This window comes from Lathyrus oleraceus, chromosome 3 (assembly GCF_024323335.1).
Source record: "Lathyrus oleraceus cultivar Zhongwan6 chromosome 3, CAAS_Psat_ZW6_1.0, whole genome shotgun sequence".
In the NCBI taxonomy this organism is placed as follows: Eukaryota; Viridiplantae; Streptophyta; class Magnoliopsida; order Fabales; family Fabaceae; genus Lathyrus; species Lathyrus oleraceus.
The window spans coordinates 235,919,841-235,935,425 of NC_066581.1; positions in this window are offsets into that span (position 1 = coordinate 235,919,841).

The following is a 15,585-nucleotide window of genomic DNA, read 5'->3' on the forward strand; positions in this document are numbered from 1 at the left end:
GATTCTTCACATTCAAGCAAAATCAAGGACTGTTAAAGTGAGATGCAACAATGGCAAATGGAGATTTCATCAAGATCGTGCATAATTGAGCCACAAACCTTGTTCCATTCATCTTCCACATCATCATAGAAGTTCTATTTTCACAATACAAGGAGTAAAACGCACGATTCAACAACTGTCTTCAAATTAAGGTCAGTTTTCGAATTCAATAATTCATGAAATTGTTTGATGCTTTAGATAGATCTCTTAGAGTAGAGAATTCTGCAATTTGTTTCACTGATTTTCGTTGAGAAATGAGAGAGATATATGGATTTAAAGTTTCATGCATGTTTATGTTTTGATTCGATTCTCTTTAATTAGCAAGAATTAGGTCGAAATAATTATGGATTCATGATGTACATTGTGAGACCTTTCCATTAATATAAAGTTTGTCCAATTTGGTGGAGATTTGTTCATGCTGAAAATTTGATGATGAACACGTGATGAACACTTGAAACATTTTCCAGAATTGGCTTTGATCCTCATTTTTCGTGTTTAGCTTGCTGATTGGTGTTAGTGCTACAGTGGTGCGCGCTACCTTTTTTAAAATAAACTACTGTAGCGCTTCGATCCTCCACTAGGATAATTTCATTTTTGGCTTGGCAATTTATTTTCACATGCTTCACATGATTTCACATGCCTCCATTCATCTTTTTTTATTTTTTCTCAATATTAGAAAATCCATATCTTATTCAATTTTTGTCCAAATAGTGTGAGAGTTTTTGTGGAATGATCCTTGTGATCTCTAATTTTTTTTGATATATTTTAATAAAATTGTGCACGTGTAAATTTTGGAATGGCCTAGGGTTTGTTTAGGTGTATTCTTTCATGCATATTGCTTGGTATTTTGATCATGAAATGATGATGCTTAACTGGATAGAGCTGAAATTTTGCATACTTATTCTAGAGACATTAATGAATATTTTGGCTTTGAGTTTGCTATTTTATCATTCCTGGATTGTGAGATATGACATGATAATTAGAGGTGTGACAATTTGTGTCACACCATTTCTTGTCCTACTTCCTGATTTTATTTGACATGCCATATGAACTTGGATTGAGATGAATTTTTGCATGATGATACTTCTAGATGTTAGGTTCACTTGTGAATTTTTATGGATTTTTTGAGTGCATTTCCAATTTGATTGAGAATTTCCTTTCTGTTTGACCAAATGTGGACTTTTTGTGAGTCATGATTTTATATGTTTTGTGAAATTCTGGATATGTATTGGATGGACCTGAAATTTTGTGGAGTGATTATATACATATTGAAGTTTGTTATGGTTTTGGTTTGGTGCATTTATCATGTTCCTACACTGTTTTATGCTTGCTTGAAGTTGATACATGAAATTGTGCCTTATTTGGACTTGTATGAGCATGCTTTAACTTGATGAATTTAATTGACTTGCTTCCCATTGTCCAATTGGCTTGAAATTTGGTGTGATTGACATGTAAAGAATGCTGTTTAGCTGTGAATTTTTTGGAGATTTATTGAATTGTTTTGGATTGAGTTTGAATTGATTCATTCTGTTTGGTCCAATGAGCTTTGAAATGACATGTTTCGCACTATTTGCTTCATGAAATAATCTTGGTTGATGATATGAACATGAGACCAATTGGACATGTTTCTAAATTGATTGAACTTGATTTTTGATAATTTTCATGTTCTGTTTTGGGTTTTTGATCCCTATTGGACCCTAGGCTTTGTCCTAGGGTTTTGCTTCTCATGTTTGGATTGTGTTTCAGGACAAAAGGCAAATGGAATGGAGGAATTAATGCACTTGGTTTGAGTTGCTCATTTGAATGATGTTGATTAACATTAATTTTGTTTTGTAGGTGGTTTCTAATTCATTTGTGTTGAGCATTGGCTTATGCTTTGCTTGATGCATTACTCGTGTACAGTTAACTGTTTAACTTGTAATTGTTTGTTCGACTGTTTGAGCTGTGTACTGATCATGATAGATTGATTTCAGGTACCTTAGTTGCTCTAGTTCATTTTGAACTTGCTTGTGCTGCTGCTTGGTTGTGTAAACCAATTGAGGTAGAATTTCTTTTCTCCATGTAGTCTGGAAGACCTGGCCTGTTACTTGTCCAGGCACCTGTCTGAAGTCCTCCTTAAGAGGCAATGCCTGTGCTTGTTTATTTTTGTCCCCAAGCAGGAAAAGACCTTTGTTAAGGCAATTGGCAGACACAAGAGGTGTGTAGTCCACCTTCTGCTATTCTTGTTGAGTCGTCCCTTGGCTCACATTACATGTTGATGCCTTGTGGATCCTAACCCAAGATCCATGTACAGTTGTACAGTTGAGTCAGTGTCATAAGTGTAGAAGGGTTCCCACTTTCTGGACCCACACTTCCTTTGTCTGAAGCTCTCCCTGGCCAGGGATAAGAGCTGTGAGGCACACCCCTCACTCACCTTTCATCTGGCTTCACCCTGACTCTCAATGTCAGGGTTAAGAGCTAACATCACCCTGATACAGTTGACTTGCTTTGGCAGTCTAACCCTTGTTTGAGCCACCTCTGTCTGGATATAGTGTGTGCTAATTGTGAATGTTTGCTTTGTTTTGATTATGCCTGCATGCTTTGCTTTACCTGTTTAGGATTAGCTTGCTGCCTGTGCAAGTTAGGATAGAAACCATAACTTAGGGATGATATGCATGATAACATCTAGGCTCGAGTCCAGCTCCCTAGTAGTGTGTCTCCCTTTGTATCTGGTTAGGTGAGAATTTCTTTCCCGTTCAGGGGAACTACGTCGCCCTGATCCTCATACCAGATGAGGTACGTAGGCAGGAGGCCGTACGAGGTATCTCCGGGCAACCTTTTCTTCTTTTTGTGTGCGTTTGCTTGACAGTTGCTAGGCTCGAGTGCCTGACTCCTTAGTAACTTGTTGCTTGTTTCTTCTTGTGTGTCTGGATATGGATGTAAGACCAGCGATTGGCTGTCCGTATCCTGATTGTGTTTGCTTGGTTCGGAAGCCGATGTAAGTCCAGCGATTGGCGTTCGGGTTCCAAGTTTGCCTGTGTTTGTGTGTGTCCTGTTTGGCGTGCGTGAGCCGAACTACGGCAGCTCTGATTCTCGTTCCAGACGAGATACGTAGGCATAGGATGCGATATCCTAGCGAGCCCTCTCCCCTTTTCTCCCACCTGTGTTATCTTCAGTGTGTGTGTGTGATGTTTGTTTTAGCAACCTTAACCTATCTTTTAGAGCGTGGATCCCGTCGAGTACGACGGATGCGTAGGGGTGCTAATACCTTCCCTTCGCATAACCGACTCCCGATCCCATCTCTTTGGTCGCGAGACCATGCTTTTCCCAGGTTTACTTCGAGCGTTTCCTTTCCCTCTTTTGGGATAAATAACGCACGGTGGCGGCTCTGTGTTGTTTTGTTTCAGCCCGCCGGTTGTTTTTCGCGGATGCGACAACCCTCACTAAAGGAATTTTCAGTTTTCATTCTCTTTTTCAAGCTTGAATTTCAACATCATTAGTTGATTTTCAAAGCTCAATTCCTTAACCTAGCATCACCATCACACTTCCAGATCAAAAGTAGATCAAGAGCTTGGAGAATTCGTGTTGTTTGAAGTTGCATTTCAGAGGTAGAACACCAAACTTTCTTGATCTAGATCTTGCAATATGATGTGAATTTCTTTGGTTTGTGCTGTTTTCTGAAGTCCTCATGCTTGAGGCAGGCCAGTGGTGGTCTTAATTTTCCAAATCGTGCCATTTCAGTTCATACACCATGATCTTCAAGCTCATATTTCTCTCTAAATAGGAACTGTGAGGATGATCCATGGTTACAAGGGTGATGTACATCACCTCGGCTTCATTTTGATGCCTTCATTTTTCATTTTCATTGCCATTTGATTTCCTGCGCGTGGTTGCCGGATCTGGTTAGATCGCCGGAGAAGATGGTGGTTTCCACCACCATCCCCACGTGGTAGCCTCAGAGCCCTTGGATCATGATGAAACGTTTTAATCTTGGCCATTGCATATGTTGACTTGTTTTAATACAAAGTGTAGCGCGCTTGACTCAAGTGTTTCGTGTATCCGCGCCTTAGAACCACATGATCATTGCCACGTCAATTAATGAGATGATCTGATGGCCCTGGATTTTCCTATTTTTCTTATTTTCTTTTAATTCCATTTAATTCCTTTTACTTTCAAAAATTCATAAATATTTTATTTGAAGTCACAAAAATATGTGACCAATGCCAAAAAAAATCTTGAAAAATCTAGTTTCATATTTTGATTTTTAATTATTTTTGTGACTTCATTTAATATTTTTTTGTGAATTGTTTGCTTTTTAATATTTTTAATTCATTTTAAAATACTTTTTGATATCTGAAAAATCCAAATATAGTTTCTTAACACATATGGATCATGATAAGTCAATGAAAAATAGTCTTATCAATTTCTTAATTGATTTGAGATTTATTTGAGATTTTAATTCATATTGTGTTATTTTTCATTGTTTTTAATTATTTTAAATAGTTTCTGATTTCAAAAATTGTGGAGAAAATTTGTCAAAGTTTGTTTGACCATGTTAGACCTATGAGAATTTAATTGGACTTGTTGAAGTTGATTTGAATTGAATTTGAGGTTTGACCATATTTTGTTTATTTTATTTTGCATTTATTTTTAATTCAAAAAATACCAAAAAAATATGTTTGACTTGTTGACTTGTAATCTTCATTTCTCTTCTGTTTAGCATTGGTTGATGATGACTTGGTTCATATTTAATCAATTGAGTTTGATACTTTATTTCTCTTTTCATCCATTTCATCTTCATCCCATTTCCTTTTTTAATTTGGCCAATGGGTTAATGTCTTATGGTTGGTCTTGACAAATGAGAGGTTTAACTTTCTTTGATCCAAACCAAACTCAACTTGATCCAAGATCAAGTGAGTTGTTTTGTGTCCACGATAGGTTGCTTCTTGGTCAAGCAAAAAATCTAAAGTCCATACAAGGCCTTTCTCTTTTCTTTTGGCATGACAAGTTTTTGGAGCTTGGCTTACTAGTCATGATCTCTAACTTGTGTTTATTTGCCTATAGTTTAATTGACCGACCTTAGATAGGTGTGACTACTACATTAGTCCACTTACGATTGCTTAACATAGCGATACATTGTCTTATGACAAACTAACATAACTTCACTAATCACTAACTTTAAATTCAAACATTTAATTTCTTGCCCTTTATTTTAATGCACTTCATTTCTTGCTCATTTATTCATATTGCTTTTCATTTTGCTCACTTGAGCACATATTTTATGTTTATGTCATTTTTCTTTTGCTCATTTGAGCTCATTATTGTATATAAATATATTGTTGCCTTGTGGTTGTTTGTCTTTGTTTTGTGTGAACCTAATGCAAAAAGGAGAAAGGACTTAGAATTAAGACATACCCATGCTTAAAGGAGTTCAAGAGAAACTAGGCCTCATGCCTTTAGAATGCTAAACTTGTTGAAGAGCAACTAGGCCTCATGCCTTTAGAATGCTAAATCTCAAAGTTAATCTTAAAGGACTTCCTTTCCAAAACTTATTCTTTGTCCATTGCCCTTATTGTGTTGTGAACTTTTTGATGTTTGCTCTTGTGTGATAGGGATCCCATTTTGAGATAGCAAAGAGGACCATTGTCATGAGTAGCCAAGTTAAGAGAGACAAGCCAAATGGAGATCCTAGGAGCTTGAATCTAAATTGTTTGATTGCTTGATTGTGTGCTAAGTCCAAAGGAAAGGAGCATCTTGAATCATCTATATGATTTCAAGAAAAGGAACTCCAAGGGTTTTATCTTCTTCCTCTTATCTTTGTATGATTTAGGACTAGCCCTTGTCTTCTTCTCCTCACTCTAACCCAAGCCAAAATCTTTTCTTGCAAACTTTGACATTGTTTCAAATTAGAAACCTAAGCCTTATGCCTTTGACTTTTCAAAATCTTTTCATCAATACTCATTGTGAATAAATCTTAATTCAACTTTGACTTCATTTTGTAAATAAATCTAACTTGTAAATACAACTCACTTCAAGTTGATTTTGTGGTTCCAATGGCCATCTTATTAAAACCTTTTCATAAACATTAGTTATAGGTTTGAGTTATCATAGTGGTTGATGTAAATCTCACCTCATCCTTAGTGATTGGACTATAAGTCTTCCATACTTATTATAGGGCTAACCCCTCACTAGTATGTTGAAGCTCTCCTCACATGGTGGATTGTTGGTTTAGGTTGAGTTTTCTCCCTTTGATAACAAAAGACCTTCAGGCTTTTGATCAAATCAATTCACCAATCTTTGAGATTTTTACCCCGAACTACGAGGTTTTGATCCTACCTTTGTGATTGTACGTAGGCAATGGGTTCATCCATTCAAACAACAAAATTGTAAATAATAATCTATTCTTTTCTCATCCCCCTAATCTTTTGCACATATTTTCACAAATACCAACCTATATCACATGTTTGCAAAAAGAGGTTCCCTTAGAGTACTAAGGATATTTTGGGTGCGTAAAACCTTCCCATCTCATAACCAACCCCCTTACATAGATCTCTGACATTTTTATTAGTTTTTGATTTGATAAAACTTCTTACTTTACTTTTGTTCGCTTTTTAGCCTTTCCTTTGGACAAATAAAAGTGCGGTGGCGAATCGAATTGTATGTTTACTTTTGGTTTAGTCAATAAACCTAAAGGTAACGAAAACCCCGCTACAGTAAGTAAGATACTCAAAATATTTGAGATTGAATATTGTAATGCATGTAAGAGCCCAATTTTGACCCTAAGATCCCTCATGCTATCTCATCATATGCATTGGCATTGGGATCACATCTTGGCATCCTCCTTACCCCTTATTCATTGGGTTTGCATTTGAGAGAGATCACCAAGCACCATTTGATTATATCATACTTTGTATTCTATCATCTTTATTAACCAAAATACCAAAAATATGTCTTTGTATGCACTAACTCTTTTGTAGGTAGGGCATGTGCTCACCTTTGATTCATCAGGCTCACATATAGGGTTTCAAACCCTCATTGCAAGGAGATCAATCAAGAAGTGGTTTACTATGGTTCTAGACATGATATATGGATCCCCATGAGCTTCACATGTTATTTTGGTCAAGAAATCATCAAGAGTTTGGAATTGGTTTGCCTTGGAAACCCTAGTTCATCTGGGTATCTTGTGTAACTTTTTCAACAAGCTTCTTCAACAATTGATCAAATAATTCAAGGTATACTTAAAATTTCATTATCTTATGCATATATGATCTTCCATGGGTCCCAAAAGTCAAGATAATTGCAAGTTAGCAAGTTAGTTGATGGTGGTTGGCCAGAGGAATTCATCTTATCAAAATTGGGTTCCCTAGACCCTATCTCCTACAATTTTTGTCATATCAAAATTATTCCAAGATCAAAGTTACTCTAAATGACATACAAACAACTTTCATGTTGAGTTCTAGAGCTAGTTTTTCTTGGAAAGTAATTTTTTATGGTGAAAGATTATAGGTCATTTTGTCTAAACCCTAATTTGGAGATCAATTTCCCAAGGTCATAACTTGCTCAGTTTTTATGAGATGAAAGATTTCCAAGTTGAAAAATCAAATTCAATATGTCTACTTCAACTTTTATATTTGGAGGAAGATCTAATTCAAGTTTTATGTACATGTCATATGAGGATACATTATAGGTCATTTTGGACCAATGCCATTGAACAAGTGATTTTCCTCAACTTTAAAAATGCATAACTCCTTCATATTAAATCCAAACAAGGTCAAATGTGTGACCATTTTGAAGGACCTTGAAGGAGCTACAACTTTGATGAAGGAACCTTTCTCATTTGAAGCTCACACAAAAAGTTAGCCAAGGTGGAATAAGTGAACATATGGCTTGACACTTAGAATTTTTGTTGACATGTTTAATTTTCCCAACTTCCACCTCAAAATTCATCTTGATCCAACATTCAAATAAAAAAGTGTCCAACATGAAAGTTGTTCCTCTTGATCTAACCTTTTTAAAAACTCCATTTTCATCCATTTTGGACAAGTTTTGAATGGGATGCGCATGGCTTGAACATTGGATCATCATTTGGCAAGATTGAACTTGTAACTTCCATACACCTTTGCCTTGCATTCCAACATGATCTCAGCATTGCTTGTACTCAACTATGGATCAGAAGAAGTGATTTCATGGGCCTGTACACGCCCATGCACCCATGTATTGCACATTGCTATTTTTGGAATTCCATTTCAAGCGTGTAAATATCAAACCATTTGCCTATAAATAGAGGCCTTGTGCATCATAATTGAGGACCATGTGCGTCGGCTTTGCTTCCAAACCTTCAAACCCTTTCATTTCAGAGGATAATCTTGATAATTTCCATTGGAAATTGAGTTGGAATCTCACTGTTTTGAGATTCAAATCTCCAAGAATCCTGAACCTTTTGATTATTCAATTCTACTCCTCCAAGTGTCCTGAGCAAGATCAAGCACAAGCAAGATCAAGATTAATCGAATTCAGACCTGCATTGAAGGTATTTTCCAGAAATTTTCATCTCTTTGATTCTCACTAAATTCTTCATAATTCTCTTGGATCCTTGGTTGTCTGAAGTCCTACCAATGTATGCAACAAGATTGAGTTGCTTTGATGTTAAATCGAAGCAACTCAGATCGTGCATCTCAAATTTCAACTCCTTGTATCTCTCAATATACTTGGAGTTAGGATAAATTGAGGTCAGATTCGAGCTCATTGGCATTTTTAATTTAAATTCATGTCCTTATTTTTAATTTTGGTGATGGTTATGACTGAACCAGTCCGGTGAAGCTCACTAGAGAAGGAGACCGAAGCTTTGGCTCCGGTGGTGAGTTGGCAGTCATCAGAACCATATGATCCATTTGAATTGATCTAATCTCACGCGTTGGTTTGGATTACCATTTGCATTGCGCGTTGATTCAAGACCATGGTAGAATGTGTGCTAGCAGCCACTTGATCTGCCACCTCAATTAACGAGGGAGATCAAGTGGTCCACATTTTTTCTATTTTCTGATTCTTCCTTTTATTTGGTTTATTTTCATTAATTCATATTAATTTTAATATTGATCCAAAAAATATGAGAGTTTCACCAAAAGAATTTAAATAAATTCTTCTTTCATTTTCTGAATTAAAATTATTTTTTGGATCATTATTAATATTTTTTTATGATTTAAATTATTTTGTGAATATTTTTAATTGCTCAAAAATACTTTTAAGTTTCCAAAAATGATGAAATTTTTTCTCCAAGGTCCTTTGACCTTGTTTGACCTATGATAAATCTCATGGCCATTTCTTTGGTGTTTTGATGAGGTTTTAGGAATTTGATAAACCATAATTTAATTTAATGCATTATTTAATTGATTTTAATTGTTTAATTGCAAAATAAATTATGTTGAGCATTTGATATTGACTTGTTGAGTTTGACTTATGTTGTTGGGCCTTGGTCAAGGTTGACTTGACTTTGTTGAGTTAAAATCATTGGATTTAGGGGATTGATAAAATGTACATTTCATCTCCTAAAATGAATGAATGATTTTAATTTGATAAAAATCCTCCTTTGACTAATTTGTGTTTATTCCATTTCCCCTCCCTCTTCATCTCAATCTCATTCTCTTCTCATTCATTTCATGGACCTATGATATCTCCGTATCCTAAGGCTAGTTGGTTGTAAAATCAACATGAGTGTGAACGAGATTAGGTCCACCCTTTTTGCATATTCTTTTTAAGCGTGGTATATTTTAGGAGCATGGTTCATAATACAATGTCTCTAACATGCATTAACATAAAAATTTATATTTCCCGACCTCAAATAATTGTGACTTCTATGTAAGTCCAATTACGATTGCTTAACATAGCGCTAAATTTGTGACACAAAAGGCATAACATTCTAGCAAGTGAGATTGTAAGTCTTCCCTCTTTTATGGTATTGTATGGAAACTTGGCCTTTTTTCCTTTCTTTGGAAGATGTCTTGGTTCAAGGATCCATGCTTGTGACAAGTGGGTTGAGTGTTCTCCAAAGAATGACTTAAACAAAACAAAAGCAAGAGCAATAATAACTTCTAATCAACGAACAACTAACATTTAATTTCAAGCCATTTAGTTTTATGCACTTTAATTTTGAGCCTTTATTCATTTGTCATTATTCATACCATTTAACTTGTTTACTTTAATGTCATTTTTCACTTTGCTCATTTGAGCCATATCTTGTGTTTATATTGAGTTTGTATATACTTGTTTGTGTTTGTGGCCTTTTGACCTCAATGTACATAATAACAATAAAAACCCTAAAAGATATTTGGTGTGGACTGTTGGTTTGCTCTGAGACTTTGGACTTAGAATTAGACAACATTCCCTATGCAAAAGGATTTGGCCAATGCCAACTTTCATGAAACCAAATGCTTGTGATTTGAAACTTCATCTGAAGCAAGTATTGTGATCCCATTTGAGTTCATCTGCTACATGGTCTTTTGGAGCTGTTACTTTGGACCTGTGCCTAGTGCCTATCTTTGAGTTCATCTAACACGTGGGAAATTATGAAGAAGATCATAAAGTTGCTAAGCTTGGATGTGGCTATCTTTATTTGATGTCTTGCTCTCCATCTTACTATTTGTGTATTGATATTGCTTGATTCTAAAGTCCAAGGGAGATTTGAGTTTCTATATGACATTCTTGTCTATTGGATTGCAGCTCATTGGTCAGATCTTTTTAACTCTTAACTTTTAAGTTTTTGCTTAGGATTAGTCTCTTCATCTCCTCCCCACTTCTTTAATTTCAAATCTCTCCCCCCTTTTAAAATCTTCTTTATTTGTGTTTTTTCTAAACTTAGACCTATTGCAAATTAGAAACTTTGGCCTTATGCCATTGTATTTTTAAACTCATTTTTCTTAATCAAACTTGTAAATGGACTTAACTATACTTGACTTAAAATTTTAAAAAGACAAAAAGAACTAACACTCATTCAAACCTTCTTAGGCCTTTGGTGCCTTTGTTAAACTTAAGATTTTGTTAAAAGCAATTCATTCACTTTGAAAGTTATACCATGAACTACGAGGTTTTGATCTCTCATTTTATGTTGGTACGTAGGCACAAGCCCGAGGGTCTTGTCAAATACAAAAAATATAATTAAGGAATTCTTTTCTCATCCCTCCACTCTATTTATTGCAAACATCACTTTTATACAAAAACACATATGCACACAAGAAAGGGATCCCTAGGAGTACCTAGGACACTTTGGGGGCTAACACCTTCCCTTTGTGTAACCATCCTCTTACCTGTAATCTCTGGCATTTTATTAGTTTTGATTTGAAAACTTATTATGTTTTGGGTTTTGTTCATATTTTTCCCTTTTCCATTGGAAATAATAAAAGCACGGCGGCGACTCTTGTTTAATTAACGTCTAGCTTATCCATAGTTTGATGGTCATGAATTTACCGCTACAGAAATTAAGTGGCGACTCTGCTGAGGAGTAGTCTCCAGTGGGTTTAGCCTACTTTTTTGTGTGTATATAATTGTATATTTGATGTATGTATATTTGTTTGTATGATATAATCTGCTTGTTGTGCTTGGTGATCTCTGAGTGGTGAGATAAGTTCTAGCCCGAACTTAAGTGCAATTAAGATAGGAGGATGGAATAGTCATGTTCGAATTATGTGGAGTAGTCCTTAATAAGTTGGCTTGAGACTCATCTACTCAGTGGAGACCCTTTTGGAGTTATGAATGTCACACAAGTTATTTTTTGTTAGGCATTACTATCTCTGATTTGGGGTCCGATAAGCTAAGGACCGTAGAACATTTAACCCCTCTTGGCCTATTTAAGACGTAGTGCGGAGACTGTTAAGGTGTAGACTTGATAATAGTTGTTACGTGATATTACACTCAGACGAGTTTCTCTTGATAATGTTATGGGTTGATGAGTCAGTCATCCTAACCTGTAATATTCGATAGATGGAATTAAGACTCTAGGAACTTTTTAGAACATAATCTAAAGGTTTTATCCTTAGTACACTCCTTTGGGATGGTTCTTATCCAGACTTCATGCTCGTGACTCACAACAAACCTTTGATTCTTGGTTGATCCAATCAAGTCTTGTCAATATCAATGGAACTTGGGTGTTGATAAGGTTAAAACCATAATCCACCAAAATGGATGATTGATCTTGACAATGACTCGATTCATCCCTTGACCTTTGTTTGTTTGCCTTGTGTGTGATCCCTTACTTGTGATTGTTGCATTCATGCATTCATGCGCATCATAACATTCATCACACTAAAAATAATTTCAAGGAACTGAGGTCTTGTTTGCAAATATTTTCAGACCATGGATTATGGACGAAGGAACACTAAGAAGTACATTTTCAGATGTTCGGACTTGAAAGAGTTAAGGAAGCTATCATCCTTTGTATTAGATCCCTTGGACTTCAAGCAACGTCATGGGAAGCTTCTGCCTATCTTGTCTGTTGATGTTGTTGAAGGTCTCTTAAGTGTGTTGGTTCAGTTTTATGACCCCCTCTACCGTTACTTCACTTTTCCTGATTATCAATTGGTGCCTACATTAGAGGAGTATGCCCATCTCTTAGGAATACATGTTTCTAGCAGAGTTCCTTTTAGTGGATTGGAAGAGATACTCAGATCTCATTTTATAGCCGAAGCTCTTCACTTGAAGAAGTCTGAGAAAGAGGCTCATTGGGTGAAGAAAGAAGGATTGTTTAGATTGACTTCTGAGTTCCTCATCAAGGAAGCTACTGCCTTTGCTCATCTATGGTCTAACCTTGTTCCCTAACCTTGACGGTTGTGTTGATGTTAACGCAATTAGAAGCTTCTTTATTGGGAATCATGTGCCTACTTTGTTGGGTGATATGTACTTCTCTTTGCATCTAAGGAATTATAAAGGTGGTGGGACTATTGTCTGTTGCATTCCTCTTCTGTACAAGTGGTTTATTTTGCACTTGCCTTAGACGCCTACTTTTGTGGAGAACAAACAATGTCTAAGGTGGTCTCAGAGACTTATGTATCTCACTAATGATGATATAGTTTGGTATGATTCTTCATTAGGTAGCTTGGAGATTATTTATTATTGTGGTGAATTCTCTAATGTACATCTCATTGGCACACAAGGAGGAATCAACTACAACCCTGCTTTGGTTCGTCGTCAACTTGGGTTCCCCTTGAGAAACAAACCTAATAACACTTTGTTATAAGGTCTTTTATACCAAGAGGGTAAAGATCCCCAAACATTTGAAGCAGAAGATGATACACGCTTGGCATAATATGCATAGGAAAGGAAGATCTGAGCTTGGTCCATGCAACTGTGTAGCTTTGGAAGCTTACACTACTTGGGTGAAGAAGAGAGATTTGGAGTTGAAGATGTCATATGCTTGTGAGAGACCTATGTCTATGGTTGTGATTGAGCCATTAAATCTACCTAACCAAGATGTAAAGGAGTTGGAAGACGCACTCGCCAAGATGAAGCAAGAGAAGGATATGTGGGAAGAGTGTTTCCATGCTTTTAGCCGAAAGCATGAGGAGTTGCAGCTTGAGTCTAAGCACAAAAATTCACTTATCGAGCTTCTTGAAGACCGAGTAGTGAAGATACCGAGAGACCCAGAGGTTTCATCTTCCTCTAGTATACCTCAGCCTTCTGTTGCTTGAAAGAAGATTGTTGATCAGCTTATCCTCGAGAAGACTCAGATGAAGACTTCTTTTGAGTTCGAGATTCGACGCATCCGAAGGAAGTATGCGCCTGCAACTAGATCTTCTAACATTGTTGTTAGGGATCCTTAGGATGACTAGTCTCCTTTTCTCTTGTATTTTGTATTCTGGTTTCTGAAATTGTACTCAGTGTAATCCTTCCAATTATATAAATAAAAGAGATTTTATGGTCAATCAAATTGTGCAATTGTTATTATTATATATTTGTAAATGAAACAGTAAGTTCATTTGCATACAGGCTTCTCTTTTGCCAGATGTCTTATTGGTATTTCTTATGTGCTTCAGCCAAGCTGACTCATCGATACAATACTCGCCCCAATCACTCAAGAATTATGGAACATCTAGAGCAAGAGAACAGAGACTTGAAGGAAGAGATCACCCGCCTGACTGCCATGATAGAGTCAGTGTTAGCTGCTCAAAGTCAATCCTCTCCAACACCTGCAACTCCTCCTCCTCAGAGGACAGTCATTTCAGAGGTTGCTACCTCTACCATTCCTGCTACTACTGTTCACTTCACGCCTACCATGTCTGCCGGATTCGTGTGGGGAATGCCGCCCAATTTCATGCCTGAAGGTTTTGCGCCTACTTTCGCTTCCATGCCGGCATATAGCCCGGTCATGTTTATGCCACCACCGGTTGTTCACACTCTGCCTCGTGTTGAGGACACCATCTATCATTCTGAGTCGTCTGAGGGCCCTGATGTTTATGAGAAGATGAGCGAAATGAAAGACCAATTCCTCGAGCTGCGAAAGGAGTTGAAGACCTTAAGGGGAAAAGATTTTTTCAGTAAGAGTGTTGCGGAACTTTGCTTGGTTCCTAATCTGAAAATCCTGATGAAGTTCAAAGTCTATGACTTTGAAAAATATAAGGGGAATACTTGTTCGCTCAGTCGTCTCGTCATGTATTCTAGAAAGATGTTGATGCAAACTGATAATGATCAGTTACTGATTCATTATTTTCAAGACAGCCTGACTGGTACCGTTCTGAGGTGGTACATGGGTCTGGGTAGTGCGAGTATCTGCACGTTTAATAATTTGGGTGAAGCATTTGTAAAGCAGTATAAGTATAATGTGTATATGGCGCCGGATAGAGATCAGTTAAGATCATTGTCTCATAAGGATAAGGAGACATTTAAGGAATATGCTCAGTGATGGAGAGAACTTGCCGCTCAGATCAACCCTCCTTTGGAAGAAAAGGAGATGACCAAGATTTTTCTCAAGACCCTGAGCTCATTTTACTATGAGCGTATGATTGCCAATGCCCCCAGTGATTTTACCGAAATGGGAAACATGGGGATGAGGTTAGAAGAAGGTGTCCGAGAGGGACGATTGTCTAAGGAGGATGTTTCATCTAGCAAGAAGTATGGCAGAGGGTTTTCCAGAAAGAAAGAGAACGAGACCAATGCAGTATCTGTTGGGAGGCAGAGGAGGCCTCATGTTAGAAGGAATACACAACCCCGTCAATACCATTATCAAGTATCATCTGTTATTCCGGTATTTTCTAACAATCAGTCAACATCAATTCTACAACAACGTCAACAACAACCACCGCAAAGAACAAACACCTACAACAACAACAATACCAGCAATGATCAACAACATAATTTTGAGAGGAATAAGGTCTCTTTTGACCCAATTCCTATGACTTATGTTGAACTGTATCCATCTCTGGTTCTCAAGAACCTTTTTCAACCAAGAAATCCTCCACAAATTCCTGAACCACTTCCATGGTGGTACAAATCGGAACTTCACGGTGCCTTTCACCAAGGATCTCCCGATCATGACATTGAGAACTATTACCCCCTGAAGTATGAAGTCTAAAAGCTGGTAAA